The 18,889-nt window shown below is 37.7% G+C and overlaps 1 protein-coding gene across 1 annotated transcript in view; it reads left to right on the forward strand.

Annotated features, from left to right (window-relative positions):
* Positions 1 to 4,635: 4,635 nt before the first annotated feature.
* LOC129764237 (MOXD1 homolog 2-like) overlaps positions 4,636 to 18,889 on the forward strand; it is a 461,156-nt gene continuing 446,902 nt past the window's right edge. Inside the window, exon 1 of the mRNA XM_055763120.1 lies at positions 4,636 to 6,200. The gene's annotated coding sequence lies outside the window, so the exon portion shown is untranslated. The remainder of the gene's footprint in view (positions 6,201 to 18,889) is intronic.

Here is an 18,889-nt window from a genome sequence, read left to right on the forward strand (position 1 = left end):
GTTGGTCGGCTTTGACGAATCCTCGTAGAATGGGGCTGGCAGTTCCAGGACGGCTTCGGCTGGACAGAATAGACAGGCAGGACAGTCTCGATCAACTGGACAAGCTGGACGATCACACGACGAATAACGCCTTTTCCACGTGACACGGCCGGATATGGCTGTGGCCGGCGACACTGATCGATCAGAGGGTCGAATCGGCTGAGGATTTGTTCGCACCGAATAACTCGGGAAAATCCCCTCTTTTCGGTTCCGGAAACACTTCTTAAGAGCCTAGCAAATTGGCGTCGCTAGCTCACATGCACGGATAATTATATCCATTTTAGGTTGCGGGATTTTACTTTTTAAAATAATTCGCAGTGATATCACTTGCGACCGTGCACTCCCAGATCTTCGCGAAGATTCCACGAACTCTTCGATTTTTACTTCCTCCAAACCTTTCCTCTTCTTTTTTCTTTAGTTGAATTAGTGGAATTAGTGGACATTGTGCATTGGATGAACTTCTAACAGAAGAAATCTTCCCTATGTAGCCGTGTATCCTGGTAATTCACCTACTCATAGTAAAAGTAAGCCTCACGTTACTCCTGCAGTGATTACCAGCGAGTCCTAGGATATGTTGTATAGAGAAGTAGAACCTGCGAAGAAGTTGATTGAAACGCCAAAAACTTGAGTAAAAGCAATTGTCCACTAATTATTCAACTTCCCTCATATCTATCTGTTGGCCTGAAGCTGGAAAACACGTATAAATAATATAAGATCTCAAAATACTTTGGTGCGTTATAAGAATTTACGCTTTGTATCCATAAAAAGCCTGAAAACTCACATTGTCACCAATTTCAACTGTCCGAAATATCAATCGTAGGGAGAAAGTTCGATTTAAATTTCGGACACTTTATTTTGTAATTTTTCGAACGAAAATTACCGTTCTGAATCATATTTCGGACGCTTAAGGCATATGATGCAGAAAACAGATCTAAACTTTATGCACAGGGGTTATTTGGTTGATATTTTTAATAAATTAGTTCAATATGCTTTTAAGCTTTCTACTTTGGTACCTATTTGATTGAAAACATAAAAAAATCATCGAATAAAATGCTTTTCAAATTAAGCGAATAAGAATCAAACTTCGGACACTAAATCAAATTTCGGACAGATTGAAAATTTCGGACACTTTATTTTGTAATTTTTTGGACGAAAATTACATTACACTTGATTATACTTTATAGTCAAATGCGAAACACTTACCAAGCAATCACAGTAAACTGTTAACAATGATGAGAACTGAAACGGGAGAAATTTAAATTTAAATTTAAATATATAAAGTCCTGCGGTATTTTTTTTGAATTTTCATTTGTTCATAAAATTAGTTACAATCATCTGTTTTAAGTCAAATATGCGCCGTTTTGTTCGATGACTTGTTCCCAACGAGATGCCAACTTCATAATACCCCTGTTATAGAAGCTCGCTTCCTTATTGGCAAAAAACTCGGATAGCCAATTTTCACAGGCCTCTTTTGTGGCTAACTTCTGACTACCTAGCTCGTTCGCCATGGACAAAAACAGGTGGTAGTCACTTGGTGTAAGGTCCGGACTATACGGCGAATGCAAAAGAACCTTCCATCCGAGCTCCCGGAGCTTCTGGCGCGTCACCAAAGAAGTGTGTGGCCTGGCGTTGTCCTGATGGAAGACAATGCGGCCTTTGTTTATCAAAGATGGCCTCTTCTTCATGAGTGCTACCTTCAAGCGGTCCAGTTGTTGGCAGTACAGGTCCGAATTGAGCGATTGGCCATAGGGAAGCAGCTCATAATAGATTATTCCTTGACAATCCCACCAAACACACAGCAGAACCTTCCTGGCCGTTAATGAGGGCTTGGCCACCGTCTGAGCCGCTTAAGCGGGCTTCGACCACGACCGTTTGCGCTTCACGTTGTCGTAAATGACCCACTTTTCATCGCCAGTCACCATCCGCTTCAGTAACGGGTCGATTTTGTTGCGATTCAGCAGCGATTCACATGCGTCGATACGGTCAAAGATGTTTTTTTGCGTCAACGTGTGTGGCACCCATACATCGAGCTTCTTTGTGAATCCAAGCTTCTTCAAATGGTTAATAACGGTTTGATAACTTATCCCCAGCTCTTGGCCGATGCTACGGCTGCTACTATGCCGGTCTTTCTCGGCTAATTCAGCGATTTTGTCGCAATTTTCGACGACAGGCCTTCCGGAGCGTGGCGCATCTTCGACGACCTCTACACCAGAACGAAAACGTTGAAACCATCGTTGTGCGGTGGAAATGGAAACTGTATCGGGTCCATAAACTGCACAATTTTTATTGGCAGCTTGAGATGCATTTTTGCCTTTGTCATAGTAGTACTGTAAAATATGTCGGATTTTCTCTTTATTTTGCTCCATATTTGCGACACTTAACTCACGAACGACTTAACCAAACAAAACACTGTCAAGAACTATATTATAGCGCGCAAAAATACCTTTCCAACAAGCTATAGTATGACTCGATACAATGAATACAACTAGAAGTACGCGCTTACAACGACACCTCGCGGAAATACCGCAGGACTTTTTTGACAGCCTAATATTTATGAACGGGTAAATTCTACGTGCTCACGCTAAGGAAACGTCAAATACAAACGATAATGAGTAGTGTTGTAAGATTTCTGCCGATCATGTTATAATTCAAATGTAGTTCTCATATGAAATGATAGTGAAACCAAGGTATTATTCTAAAGAAGCAATTGTGATATTAATTTGATAGTTATATCAATAGTGCATTAAACATTTCAAGATATTAGAACAAAGTGTCCGAAATATGATGTTGTCCGAAATATGATTCAAAACAGTAGTTCATCCGTGAGAACAACATTTTTCGGTAGAATAGCTGAAAAAAATCTCATGAATTTTAAAAAGTCTCATGAATTTAAAAAAAAAGACTCATGAATTATTAAAAAAAATTTTTTTGAAACATCATACATCATAGAAAATCAATTACATGGAAACTTCGATATAACGTACCCTCGTTATAACGTCACTCGATATAACGTACACATTATCAAAGTCCAAAAAAATTTATTTTTTGGATATTTTTTTCTGAAACAACAATAAATTATCTGTATGTTGGTACTACAGCTTGTGTTGTAACTTTCAATCCCGAAATACAACTGTTTTGTGATTCCTAATTCTAAACGAATCAAACTTCAATCAACAGAACGAAGGGAAACATCATGAGAAAATGTGGCTTCGTCTTCTAATTGAATCCTTACTCAAACAGCAACACAACAAAGTAATATAAGCTGCGTTTCAGAGTTTTTATTATGCTTCGATATAACGTACAATTCGATTCAACGTACAATTTTGAAAGTAAAATATACGTTATATCGAAGTTACCCTGTACATTTATAACAGTTGTGTGTGTGTGTGTGTGTGTCTATGTGATAATAGCAAGCTTTTCTCGCTTACACACGAGAATTGTTTCAAAGTGTTCTAGAACTTATCATGTTACTCTTGTGCCGCTCTTTTTCGTTAGTTTAGGAAATGTGGATGTCATACCACATAAATGTATCGTTAAAATACTTTTCACTCCGCATCACCTTCTCCAGTTTGTTCCCTATAAAAGCTTTGTGTCGGATTACAATAGCAAAATTTCCATCCCAAAAATGGCACAATATGTAAACGCTGTCAGCCCCAATCCCATCCGTCCAACGGTTCGATTTTGGCGCCCTTAAGGTTTATAACGACATGCACCGACCTGTCATCATTTATCACGTCCTAGAATTCCTCCCAATCTCAATTCAATCAACTTATGAGCCACACATTCACCCACATTTTGCTGCGTGTGTCTCGAACAGCGCCACGGGACCACATTCTGTTACATCTCGCAAGAGCATACGGCTACGAGCATACAACACACGTAACCCACGTCGTATCGGATGTTGTTGAGCAATCGCTCCAGCGCCAGCGGTAGCCAAGTGCACTTGCAGTCCGGTGCGCCTTCCATTGACTACATCATCCGCATCCATTCATCCGTTCGAATCAAGTGATGTTGTGGTGCCGTGATGTTTTCCCCTTCGAACCGAAACCGAACTTCCCCTGAATGCGAAGGGGAAGTGACCACACGGCTCGCTGGGGAAGCTGCATCCAAAAACGTAACACATCTCGTCCTCTCCGATGGTGTGAGTGAATTCATCGGATCGGCAGCAGTGCCATAAAACGAACGAAGGGGAAGCATAGAGCATAACATGAAGCGGATCGAGCGATGGTTTATTTCATGATGGAACTTCGATCGGAGCGGTTAGGGTCTCGCTTTCGCTGTCAGTCTGACAGACGGCGGCTGAGCGGTCATGCGCGATGTGGGCGAAACTATGTTCGCTCCCGCGAGAATCCCGTTCTCTGGCTTTTCTCGCGCTTCTCGCGTGGAAAAGATTCCGAGAGGATGATGAGAACACGCCAAAAACCGCTCGCAGGATGTGTTACGGCCGAGAGCGCTCGCAGTTAACTTCTTTTACATCGGGGACCTCCGTCGCCAGCCAGCCAGCCAAACCGCCGCACCGCACGGGAATCGTACCAAGCGAGCACAAACCAGCTGAGGGGATTTTACAAAAGGGAAAATTTAGTAACGTCGTGGCTTTGGTGAAAGCAAGTCGTAAAAAGCTGGTTTTTCGCAGACGGCGCGGATGTTCGCGACAAACTTTCTGCAAACAGGGATTCGATTTTTCGGGCTGAGTGTTGTTTAAGGCAGGGGTTAGTTTTCAATGTTTGGTTGGATGGCTAGACCAGACTTTGCCAGGGGATAGGCTAGGCCGGTTCGAAAGGATAAGCGTAGCATTGCAGCAATCGGTTCCCGTTATCGTACCGATCCCCCCTTCCCTCGACGACCGGACATAAATTGGCAAATTACGTGAAATGCTCTTCCGGTTGTGGTTCTGCTAGTGGTGGTGGTGGTGATATCCTTATCGGTGCTTTTGGAGTTGCCCGAGGGCGGTTCCCACAAGACAAGACATTGACCATTGTCGATTAGGGGCAGGCTTCTCGTAACCAACGATGGCCTGATTCGCATTTTCCGAATCGCAGAAAGATATTATATCAGAGATTATCATACCCCGAACTCGTCCCTCGCGTCGTCGTTAGCGGGAAGCATCCGTCGATGTTCGCGAGTCGTTCGGTTATGTTGTGAGGTTTTTCTTCCGTTTGTTCCACGCCAATTCCGCTCCGCGGTATTCCGTGGACCTGGCTCGCGCTAGTGGTGTGGTGTGAGTGTGATGTTCAGCAGTGTGAAGAGGGTGGTGTCGGGCGAGCAACGCCCGAGTGAAGAAGGCAAAACAGCAGAAGCACACGCAAGAGAGGAGTCAGCGTAAAAAAAACAAAGGTTCTTTTGATTTATTTCTCGCAAATTGCGAATTCATAGGCAAAGTAGGTGTTTGGAACGCGCGAAACAAAAAAAAAAGGAAACGAAACAAATTTGGAAAAAAAAGCAAGAACTTCACATAAATTCGGTCTGAAGTTATACAGAAAAAAAAGTAGGCAAAATAAGATGAAATACACAACCGTACAAACAAATGAAAACGATTCGTGAAAGCGGTGGTGTTTAAAGGGCAAAGGAAGAAGAAAAACACAACAACCCTCCCCCTCTCGGAACAAGGGTTGTTGGTTTGACTGGGATGATTTATTGGAACAAGTGTTTGTGCGAGCGAATTATTTATACGGCCACCCAGCTGTTGTTGTCGTTGTTTGTTATTGCTGCTGTGCTCTAGAGTTCCGCGAAGGAATTTGTGTGTGGAAAATTGAGATCCTCCCTCTACTCCTGGGGGGGTGGAGCACATAACGTAAATCAGTATAACGAGCGAATCAAGCCAAATTAAATGGCGATTAAGATTCGGCCTCCAGGAAAAAAATAAGTGATCTATAAAACGTCAAGTTGGGAAGAGCGTCAGAAACGCACGGGAAGAAGCCCAAACTTCAAACGAAAAAAAAAGAAGAATTATAGCTGGAAGCTGTCCCGAAAAAAAAAATAACCTGACAGGGTGAACTGGATAGGAAATTTTGGGCTGCCACACGCACGACCCCCGGTGAAGATCTGGAGGCACGGATCATCGTTTTTTGGGCCGTAACCTGAACCCGGGTTTGCTCGCTCGATCAACCTCACCGGGCCGAGTATTTTGACAGCTGACAGACGCGGATAAATTTCGAGCTAATGTGAGTTTTTTTTATCTTCGATTTTTTTTCCTCTCTATCATCTGCAGGCAGAAACAAAACAAAAACACAAATACAAAAGATTGAACCCTTTCTCCGCTGGTCGACTTTGTTACAGTTTCAGAGGAGGAATTCAAATTCAAGCCGAGCTTGAAGCTCTCAGTTGTTCATTCGTAGTGGACGTTGTTTACAAACTTGCCAAAATCTTTGCTGACTAAAGGGGAACTTTTATATAATCAATTCCCAGTGCTCCGGAAACTTCTTCCTGTTGCTGCCGGTTGGATCGATCAAACGATTTTGTTTTCCATCCCTGGATGGTAGACCAGGAATACTGTTGCTGCTGCTGCTGCTGCTACTGTATTATAGTTAATAGTTTTACTGACTGAGCTGGAAGTTGTTCTATCAGCCAGCGCGCACAAACGGAAACTTCGGAAAAAGTTGTTAATTATTTGAATAAATAATGAGATTGACTTGGAATTGGATTTGTTTGATTTTCCCCCTTGCTTTGCACACTCGATTTGGTCTCTACCGGCCGAGTTAGTCCGGTTTTTGGGAAGACAACTTGTGGAGTTTCGGACAGTTAAATGAAAGTTCGGGCTATGCCGAATGGAAGTTGCTTGGGAAAAGTGCAATTTGGGAATCGATATTGATTACATTGAGTGAAATGCTGTCGATTTTGTTATATTCGTTTACTTTTACAAGCTTGATCATGTTTTATTTATCGTTTTGTGTAATTTTGTGAATGAGAAACCGATTACTCGTTGACGATTCGGAAGTGGTAGAGTGACATATTTTTTCGTGAATCTTTTATAAGGCCGTAGAAACTAGGCAAGAAATCGACTCAAACTTCAGTAAAATATTTTTGAATAAAAGTACACTATTGAATCAGTTGAAAAAAATTGCTGGCAATTTAGTTGCCATTGGCTGTCAACTCCAAGAAACGCTGGTGGCAATATTTTTGCCGCTGCCTTGTGAACTCACTTTATTGCAGGGATGGATTTCCCTTTTACGGCAATAAAGTCAGATAAGTTCGGTACAATTGTACTGGATTCCTGGCCATTGCAGTATAGAGGGTAACGAGCGAGCAGATGAACTTGCCAAACTCACCATTCACCATTGGTCCAGAACCATTCTGTGGACTTTCTGACTGTGTGTTGAAAAGTGAGCTGAAGAAATTTGAAGACCGTGAAGTGACATCCAATTGGATGGCTGCAAAACTTAAACTGGTGAAAAAATGTATTACGCCGAGTATTAAAATTACTCAACAGCTGCTGAGCCTTAATAAAAAATACTTCAGCACATTGACTGGTCTTGATGATATTTGTCGCTTTTGCAATGTCGAAAACGAAACCTCGGAACATTTACTCTGTAATTACGGAGCACTAACAAGACGAAGACTTCAATACCTTGATAAAGTTATTCTGGAGCCCAAGGAAATTTGGTCTGCGTCGCCGTTCAGGATTATTACTTTTATCAAACAGATTATTCCTGATTGGCACCTATCTCGCTATAGCTTTCAGTCTATTTCTTCATCAATAAGTTGTAGATAAGCTTGAAGCGTAGTATAAAAAATGGGGCATACCACAATAGTTCAAAATAACGGACGCAGTGGTTCACACCCAACAGGGGGAAAAAAGCAATGAAAAAGATGTCTTTGGTTAAGCAACATATTAGAACAATATTTTTAATGCAGCGTAATTTTTTTTGGATGGCAATATAGTTGGCACTGCCTCACAAGGGGAAAATTGAAATTTTGAATTTTTTCATCTAATTCATCATTTATTTTATCGAAAAAAAAAACTGCATGATCCTACATAATGGGTCCCAAATAGAATGGTTCTAGTGAAAAACTTACTAACTTGTTGGATTTTCAACGAATTTAAATATAATTTTGAAGCTGTTTTTTTTACATAAAAATGACATTTTTTTTGTGGGAGGTAATGTTCTTGCCAATGCCTTACAAAGGATCGAGGATAGGGACAATTGCTTGTGACTTGCAATCAATGTCTAACCTAGCCTGTCCAACACATCTTTTACCGACATGAATTCGATCTGACGACAAAGATATTCCTCGTATGACCCAACAACGTGCTCAGATTCAATTGTTGAACAATGTTCCCGGGAAGCGTTGACAATTCAATAGTCAACAGTTGTTTTCCGGGTTTGTTTTTGTTTTCAAACTACACAGCGATTTGAAATGAATACCTAGATTAGATCAGAGAATTTAAGTCTCATAAGAACTTGTGTAAGTCATCAATACGAAACACCCTTTAGAGTCTATCCAAATTCAATAGCTGAAACTTAATAGTGTTCGAATGACAAACAGACTGACTTTTTTTGAGTACAGTGGAACGAATAAAGATTTTTTTCCATGATAAAGCAGTCCAATAATTTGTATAGCCATATCGCGACAACACAGAAAGTTGTCGACCAATTTTCCCAATTTCACCTTCGATGTATTATTGTAACACTATTCTCTGATATTGCTATTATTTCCACAATCGGCAGTCATTCTAAAATTATTGAAAATTCTGACCAAAGGTCTCCATCGGATGGTTTCGTGACTATATATGGCTATATATGATTTATTATTAGTAATGATAGAGGGTCTTTCAGATTTAACGCTGAGGCAAAAAAAAATCAATAGCTCCTTAAATTTTTTTTTCGCTCCGTCGATGGTAACACTGCATTTCCCACTTCGGGACCATAATATTCGGCTAATCGTTCAGTCTGATCGAATGGTTTTTAGTGTCAAGATGCACAATTTACAAGAACGTGTATTTTCCGTAAAATCGTATTACTCGAGCAACCGAAGCCTTAATGAAACTTTGTTCTCTTATGGTAAGAATTTCAACATTTCTCGTCGTCGATTACTTCCTCTGGGGGTACGTGAAGGACCGTTGCTATGTCAGCAAGCCACAAGATTTGGAGGAACTTAAAAAAGAAATAACTCGAATTTTTAACAGCATCGAAGTCGTAATGTTAGAGTTGTGCATGAAGAATTTTGTTCACCGTTTAAAACGCGTTTTCGAAAAAAGGGGTTGTCACATCGAAAATGTCTTAAAATTAGCTTTATTTTTGTTTCTAGAAAATAAAAATCGGTTCACCTCTGTAGAAGTTAATAAAATTTGTTGCACGGGCGTTTAATCTGAAAAACACTGTATAAACTACATTTAATGTTTAACCGAAAAAATATAAAAGTCGAGATTACAACACATGCAGAATTTATGTGTAGAATTCTAGAATACAATTTGTGCACATCTTTAATTTTTATTCTGATCCCTAATCGATAGCAATTACGGAAGCAGAAGATCGTGCAGTTGACCACTAAGTTCATTTACTGTAATAATTACCAGCTCGCTGTTTTTATGCATGCGTCTGTGATCGAATTGAAAGACAAAGTGAGATCATAGAAATGTGGATGATATAAGGATACCACATTTCTTGACGAGTGCTCCACAAAATGCACAGAACTTCAAACGAATAAATGATTGCAACTATAACAATGTAAATTGAACGTGCAACAACAGTTACGTAATTCAAGAGACACTGTGTTTCGAATGTTAGGGCTTGTTTTAAAAAAAACATACAGTTTGTCAATCAAGTTCCAGAACTCAAACTGTCATCGAAGAATTATTACGTCGATTATTATGAATTTAATTAGGTGTATCATCTGTTATAATTTTTGTTATTTTCAGATAAAAAAACCATATGAGGGCATTTTTTTTAAGAAGACGTTTTTGTTTCATGTTGAAATCTTGACTAGGATTGGGCGATCTTTATAAAAAGCTCAATCTTGTCGAATCGATTCTCCAACCGGCGAAAGGATCGATCCACTGATTAAAGTGCGATTCACATACAACATCCACATCACGTTACGTCAGTTATTCTACCAAGCAATTATTATGAAAACATTCACATACACCCGGCAACATAACGACCCGTCAGCATACGTTCAACGAAAACGACCGGCAGGGTTTGTAGAAAAGAATAATTGACGGAGACGGACGGCTCGTTTGGTTTTTGTCTGGGCTTTGTGTCTCGGCTTTTGTTTTGATTTGGTTATACAGTAATTTACATCTACATCGACATTAAGCTAATTGAACAGATCTGTGATGCAACACGTTTAATTAGACATTTTTACCTCTAGATGGACATTTTTGTAAACATTGAGTTCGGGGCCCAAATTATGGCCCCACATTGATAGTCGCCACCAGTCGCAAATATCCAATTACTGGTCAAAACCGACTCCAATGCGACACTGAGTGGTACCTCAGCATATCGCTTTATAAGTAACTTACTGTACTTTTTATGCCAACATATCTCATAGCTCCAAATTTCGAAGTGAAAATCATTCGCGACTAGTTGAAAGAATTATTCTATTTATTATTATTATTGCATAAGGGTCGGACTACGGGGTTTAAGCATTTAAATAATTGAACTAATGATTCTCATTGAATTTTTCAAAATTTAGAACTGATTCTAGGCACGCTGATTTGAAAGAGGACATTGCAATTTAAAATTGTTGTAGATGGCGACACCATGAATAAAATTAAATAAATCATTCGTTTGGCATTTGACGTGACGGTGCTGGTGGAAGCATTGACTGCATGTGTGAATTGGTGGAGACGTTGACGGAACGTAGACGTTCTTCTCCGTAACGTGCTATGTGAATCGCACATAACTGACGAAGACGGTCTGGGCTTTGTGTCACGGCTTTTGTTTTGATTTTGGTTGTACAGTAATTTACATCTAATTCGATGCCACCTGTCGCAAATGTCCAATTACTGGTCAAGATTGCCTCCAATGCGACACTCAGTGGTGCCTCGGCATGTCGCATTATAAGTAACATACTGTACTTTTTATGCCAACATATCTCTTAGTTTCAAAATTTCGGAGTGAAAATAATTCGCGCCTAGCTGAGAGAAATAGTCTATATATTATTATTGTTGAATAAGGGTCGGACTACGGGGTTCAAGCATTTTAATTCAATGATTTTCATTGAATTTTTCAAAATTTAGGACTGATTCTAGGCATGCTGATTCGAAAGAGGGCATCGCAATTTAAAATTGTTGTAGATGACGACACCATGAATAACATTAAATAAATAATTCGTTTGACATTTGACGTGACGGGCTGGTGGAAGTATTGACTGCATGTGTGAATTGGTGGAGACGTAGACGTTCTTCTCCGTAACGTTCTATGTGAATCGCACATAAATCGGTACCAAAGAATCGATCTTTGCCGAATCGATCTTTGTCGAATCGATCTTTGCCGAATCGATGTTTGTCGAACCGATCTTTGAAAAATCAAAAGTTTTTTTTCCAATTTATCTGCTTATTCTGTGTCGTGTTTTCTTTAGACATGGAAAACAAATTTCATATTTCTATTCAAACATCAGTGCACCCGTGGCCGAGTGGTTAGCGTCTCACATTATCATGCCGGGTGTTCGGGTTCGAGTCCCATTCTGGCCGGGAGATTTTTCGTCAAAGAAATTTTCTTCGACTTGCACTGTGGTCACGCGTATTCTAGAGCTTGCCCCTCGGAATACATTCAAGTCGTGTTATATGGCTTAAATAATCTGAACTAAGTATTATTCAATAATGCTTATTAATGCATACGTTGAGACGGCAAAACGTTAACACCATTCAAGAAAATTCAAACATCAAAAGCATTATGTTTTGTTCCTCAGCATGAACACCACAAAAAATGTAAAATCCAGAAAAAACGTCATGGAGTCGTTGTGACGTCATGGAGTCGTTTTATTAAGCATTACTGTAAATTCAACAACTGGTAACTGTCCATAACTGTCCACTCAGCTGACAGCGATTCCATAAAAGCCAGTCGTGCCATACGTTTGCCATTTAGACGAAGGCGAATCTTGATTTTAGCGCCAATTCTTTAGAATAACCTTTCGCCTGGAATTGATGTCAGCATTTAGTTCTGTGGTACTTTGAGCCACTGGTGACAGTAAATCCTCTCAGTTGCTGCCACTAGTTCTGTCTCGGTTAGCATTTGTACAGGATTAAATCGTAGAAGAAACGATTCAAATGTTGACATTATGTTTAAAAAAATTGTTAGATGATCATTGGTGAGATTTACAAAAAAAATTTCAGAGATCGAAAAAAATCGAAAAACGAAAGAATCTATTTTCTGGATTTTTTCGAGTCTAAAAGATCGATCCAAAAAATCGGAAATCGAAATAGAAAAGATCGATTTTCCTAATCTTGACATTGAACAAAGAGTAATCATTAAATTTGACTCGGACAACGATAAAAATTAAAAGAGACGTACCACGGTTCAGAACAGAGAGGCGTTGCGGATTTATGGTCAGCTGCATCCTGCTGGATAGTATCCCACGTCGGCTACGTATAGAGAGTTGGAAAGTTCTTCTGCTGATATATTTTACAAGTATGAACAAATTCATTGTATACCTAACCTCGATTCAACCACGTGTAATTGCTTATGCAATTTTAACTATTAAACTTTTATTTGTTAAAATATGAAATTGGTAAATATTTGCTAAAATTTTGAATACTCTCAAAGTGAGGTAGATCACACATTTGAAATCGTTACTAAATCGATGTGAAAGTATATTGAAGCTGCAGGAATCTGCTTTAAATAATATAAAAAATAAACAAATGCCAAAAAAACTCGATTAGAAATTTATCACTAGTTTCGAAACTTATTGACTTATTTACTGCCGTACTACGTATAGTTGTCCCATGTTACTTTTTGAAAATTTTCACCTTTCTCCATAAAACGATGGTTTTATGCATAATCTTCAGGAAAAAAAATAAGAATAACTTATAGTTTGATCCCAGTATTTGAAAAATAACATCAAATTCAATCGTCCCATGTTGATAATCGAGGCATAATGTAATCAAACTTGATTGATTCAAATGAGGAGAACTTTTCAAATTTCATAAAACAATAGTCTACTGCTTATAAAAAATCAGGTGTATTGCTAAACTGAAATGCTTAAAGCTTTTGGTAGACAAATATGGTATAAAACTTTGATTGCGTTTTTCTCAGTTGCTGATTTTGAAAAATGTAACAACTATGCGAAGAACGGCAGTTTAGTGTACACATTCAAATGAATATGGGTATGGTGAATAACTATAGCTATTTATGTAACCGGATCATTTAGTGTGAATTTTTTTTTGATAGTGATTTTATTATTTTTTATGAAAGTTTTTTTTTATCCCTTTTGTTTATTTCAGGCTCATTAGCATTTTAGCTGTAACAGAGCCGAATTTTAATCGTGTACATGTCACATATTTATCATATCTATAATTAGCACATTACACAGTTGCCACTTTTCGGCGTTAGAGTATTCCCTTCTATACCATTGAAAATGGTACAAATTTATACAGTAGCCATTTAGGCGTAAGAGTTTTCTATCTGTTCTTCCATTATCCAGTTTAGACTGGACAACGGAGACAGTCGTTGATCCATTGTTGAGTTATTTATAGAACAGCAGCCCGATGTTTCTGGCAGAGCAGAGCAGTTGTATGGATGAATCGATCTTATTTCGACCGTGGATCGATCTCCATCGCTGATGATTGTTGCGTGGAAGTAGTTATTCTGTAACAACACAAAGATGGTCAATGGGGGCCCTGAGTTTTGACCTCACGATCGATCGCTTCCTAAGCGAACGCGGTTTTATGAAAGTTGGACTTGAAGAAGCGGTTATCACAAACAGATTACACTGTGTGCATAATTCTGAGCGAACATTATCATATACATTACTGTTTTGTGCTATTATTGGCATTGTGCTGATTATCAAGGATTATTCCTATGTACTATAAATTCTTAAAAAATATTCATTTATACCTTTTTGAGAAAGAATACTTATAGGTCTAGTCATAGATTCCTCGTTCCCAAACACGGCTCATAGCCGACCATGTACAGTTATCAACGCCGCAATCAGATCTAGGGATATAAATAGTGATATTTCAAGAGGTTTTATTTTAGGATGGAATCTGTAGATTCGGATCCCTTTAGAAATATGTAAGGTTTGATATGCAGATAAATAAAAGAGTGATATTTCACATAAGACAACCAGTTTGCTTAGTTAACTTTATTCAACCGAAAAGCTTAGTTTACCCGAATTGTGTATGATATATTTTTATGAACCAATTGTCTGCTACTTACTTTTGGAAGATAATTTCATACAAATGCTGGTCGTGACCAATGCTGAGGTGGCCTATGCGAAAAGTCCAGTGTTGAACCACTTCTCCGATTATTTCGCCTGGTATTTCACTAATGACCAGCGGAACATTGTCTTCCAAGGCCCTAATCGTTCCAGGTTTATCCGTATAGACGAGTGATGGAGGCTCTCGTAACCCAACAACAGTAGTCTAGAGGTGTTAAATCACACTATCCTGGCGGCCAATTTACAGCTCCCAAGCGAGGGATTTATTATTATTGTGCAATTCCAAATGAAATTATCCAAAAAATGCAGATTTTAAAAACATGTATTTTTAATTCGAATGAAAGTTTGCATTCCATTTTGGTTGGAGGAAATATGAGTTTTCCACAGCGATTGGGAATTTTTTGACTCAAGCGTAATCTTTGAAAAGGGCGTATCGATTTTAGTAGGAGAAATCTTTGATAATTTATATCTAAAAAACTATAAATCGTATCGAAATAGTGTCTTAGAAAGGGTTATAGCGTATTGATGTATAAACATGAAAAAAATATACACTGAGAAAAAAAATTAGTACTCTTCTTTTTATTTACAAAAAAAAACATTAATTTGCAATATCCAAAATACATATTTTTTAATATATTTTTTTTTTAATTTTTTCATATAAAATAGAAGTCATGTAGAAAATTTAAAAAATGGGTCCAAGATGGTAAAACTATTTTTGACGAACTTTGTGGAACATCAAATTTTTATGAATTTCCGAAACTTCGAATTTTTGTATGTTAACAATCATTTTTAGCCACAAATTATGATTTCTGATGTGATTTAAAACAAAAAAGCTCATTATAAATCCCCTTCTAAATGTAGCCATTCTCGAGATATTTAAAAAAATATTTTTAATTTATTGTCTTCTTTATAGTAAATATTCCCTTTTAATATGTTTGTCGTGTTATACCGTCATGTTCATGAAATTTTATGAATTTGCTTATAATTTCCAACAACTTTTCCAAATACATCATTATGGTAAAAATATATGTTTAGGAGTTACGTTGAAAAACATTCGAAGACATGTGGGTTAACACAAAACGTAGCGATATTAAAAAATCTTTTTTTGTCTTAATACAAACTTTTAACATATTATTCGTGTTACACAATCAACACACGAACAATAGAATTGAAAACAACAAATACACCTTGTTGATTCAACCGGACGTTATGGGTACAAATATAATTAACTCGTTTACGTTATGCCTAGATTATACCTGAAGTCAGGTATCTCTAGAGGTAGCTTACCTCTGTATAGGTGTATAAAGTCAGGTATCTTTAAGCTACCTCTGTACAGGTATATAAAGTCAGGTACCTTTAAGGTACCTCTATAATGTATATAAAGTTACTCATATTCAAACATCGTTCATCAGTCGAACAATCTTCCTTATAGAGTGAATAACAGTATACCACAATGGACTACACAATTTTTTTTTCGTGTTGTAGACCGTTTCCGAAAAACGGTAAAAAATGTTCATCTGAAAAAAGTTTCTTAACCGTGTCAATGATTGAGAAACTTAAGTCAATGGGATGCAATATCCTTTTAGATACATCTTTAAAAATTTGCGGATCATGCCGTTTATCTGTATACTCTTCCAAACTAAAGCAGTGTAATACTGAAGAGCAGATCAGTACAGCAGTAGGAAATACTTTAGAAGAAGTACCATCAATAGTTTCAGTCGTTTCGGCATCTTCGCAAGATTCCCAAAACAGCAATATACCAGAGTATTCCCGAGCGTACAACATTGAGCTATTCAACAAGGGAATCGCCAGTATCAACGTTTCACCAATAATGACGAAAAGACTTGGACAGGCTAGTTACCCCGAACAAAAATTCAAAGAAATTTCTAAAGGTATTAAAAGAAATCTATTTTACTTTTCAAATGAAGAAGACGAAGAGTCGAATTTTAAACAAAAGGCAAAAGAGTTTGATGAGATTATCAATCAGCCCAAAGAGAAATTTGACCACACAGAGACAACAAGATCAGAAAAAGTCAGAATTTTAACAGTTTTGCCAAAGTCTCGGTCCGCGCAAAAAATGGAAGAAAAATTTGGCGTTAATAAATATATGGCAATTCAAGCCAAAAAACTGGCAAATGAAAAAGGTGTATTGTCGACACCACATAGCAAATATGGATCAAGTTTAAGTGAAGATGTTAAAAATCATGTTTCGGAATTTTATAATGACGACGATATCAGTCGATCATTACCTGGAGAAAGAGACTATGTTTCTGTAGCCAAAGACGGGAAGCGTCAACACATCCGAAAAAGGTTATTAATAACATCATTACGGGAAACTTTCAACAGATTTAATGAACTTAATCCAAATTGCAAAATTGGATTTAGCTCTTTTGCATCAATGCGTCCGAAGCATTGCAAATTGCTGAGTAGTTCAGGAAATCATAACGTTTGTGTTTGTACATTCCATGAAAATATGAATCTTATGCTTCATAGTCTCAAAAAATATTCCTTAAACATTGAATGCAAAGAATATATGGAAAAATACTATGTAACATATGAAATAGATCAAAATACTGTTACCTTCGTGAATGTAAAAAATGCCCAACAATGGACGAGTTTGGAAACTGGTTTCTAGATGAGCTTCAGGAACGCAATTTAATTGAAATCACTTATGCACAATGGATTTCTACTGATCGATACTCATGATTACATTAAAACACAACAGTCCACATTTCTTAACTATATAAAATAAAATAAATATAAAATGAGGTTGTTGTGATTTGCGATTTTTCCGAAAATTATTCATTTGTGCTTCAAGATGAAGTTCAAAGTCATCAATGGAACAATGGTCAAGCAACAATCCATCCATTCGTTGTTTATTATAGAGATGAGAAAGGTTCTCTGGCAAATTTAAGCTTTGTAGTTATATCTGAAGTTTTAAGTCATGACACAATAGCTGTGCAAGTATTTATTTCTAAATTGGTAACATTTTTGAAACAACAAATGCAGGTAAAAAAAATAAAATTCATGTAGGATGGTGCTGCATCCCAGTATAAATATAGGAAAAAATTTGCGAGTTTATGTTAGTTTAAATCGAAATACGACATTGACGCTGAATGGCATTTTTTTGCAACAGCACACGGCAAAGGACCTTGTGATGCAATTGGTGGTACATTAAAACGGATGGCAACAAGAGCTAGTTTGGCTAGGCAGCATGAACATCCAATTGCCAGTGCAAAAACCTTATTTGACAGGGCTAGCAAGCGAAAAGAAAACTATCTTACAAAATTTTCATTTTCATATATGTCACAAGAAGAATATGATCAGGGTGTGGAAGAGTTGAGTAGCATGTATGATAACAACAAACAAATTCCGGGTACCCAAAAGTATCATTCTTTCGTACCTGTATCCGAAAATGAAGTAGCAGCAATGTTGTACTCTAACGACAATGCAGCAAGTTATCATAATGTGTATAGAAATATAAGAAAATAATGAAAAAATTAATTATATACAAACAAATTGTTAGTTGATAAAAAATAAATGCTAAAAATTCTAGTATTATTATTAGTATCTCTTAAACTCAGATAAATACAGGAATTATTTGACTAAATTGTAGAGAATTATATTTTTTCCTTTTATAAATGTTGTGTTCTGTTGGCGCAACATGTATAACATGTTAAAAGTTTGTATTAAGATAAAAAAAAACATTTTTTAATATCGCTACGTTTTATATTAACCCACATGTGTTCAAATGATTTTCAACGTAACTCCTAAACATATATTTTTACCATGATATTTGTTTATGCAGGATTTGAATTGGAAATCTTAACACATGTAAATGAAACAAAAATATTACAGCCCTCACTACAGTCTTCACCTCGAAAAGTCAAATATAACATTATCATAATCTTGTTCTACACTTGGTCCAAACATAGAGCAAACAAACAAACAAACACACAAAAACTAAAATCACGGTAACATGCAAGAACCCCCTAATTAAATCTAGCTAAGTACTCTCGGTGATTATATATATTTTGCTGTCTCGAAACCAGTTCAACCACAGTTTGCTGGCCGAGCATTACCAGAACAAACGAATCTTCTTCCCCGATAAAAAAGAACCATTCCGACGCAGATGGGGAAAAAAACCTTATGATCTTGGCTTATTCCGAGAGCCGTAAAAATCACTCAAAGAGCCATGCCGGCAGCATCTCTCCATGCAAATGTGTGAGATGGCACGCGGCTCGACTTGTTCTTCTTTTCTCATTTTCTCCCCCTCAGTCACAGTATCGTACGATGATGGGCTAGTCATTCTGAATAGTTTTATTTACAGTTTTTATTTCCTTTTTATTTCTGTTTACAACAAATTCCACTCTCGACACTACTTTGCTTCGCGCTTCGCGTACCTTGCGGCGCATCAGACGCCCCGTCTTGTGGGTGAGTGATCTGTGCTCCTCGCTTTCCGATCTTTAGATGGGATTTCCGTTAAATGAAATATTTTTTTTCTCCTGTATCAAATAAAACTCTTACACTCGGA

The sequence above is a fragment of the Toxorhynchites rutilus genome, chromosome 2 (assembly GCF_029784135.1).
Source record: "Toxorhynchites rutilus septentrionalis strain SRP chromosome 2, ASM2978413v1, whole genome shotgun sequence".
In the NCBI taxonomy this organism is placed as follows: domain Eukaryota; kingdom Metazoa; phylum Arthropoda; class Insecta; order Diptera; family Culicidae; genus Toxorhynchites; species Toxorhynchites rutilus.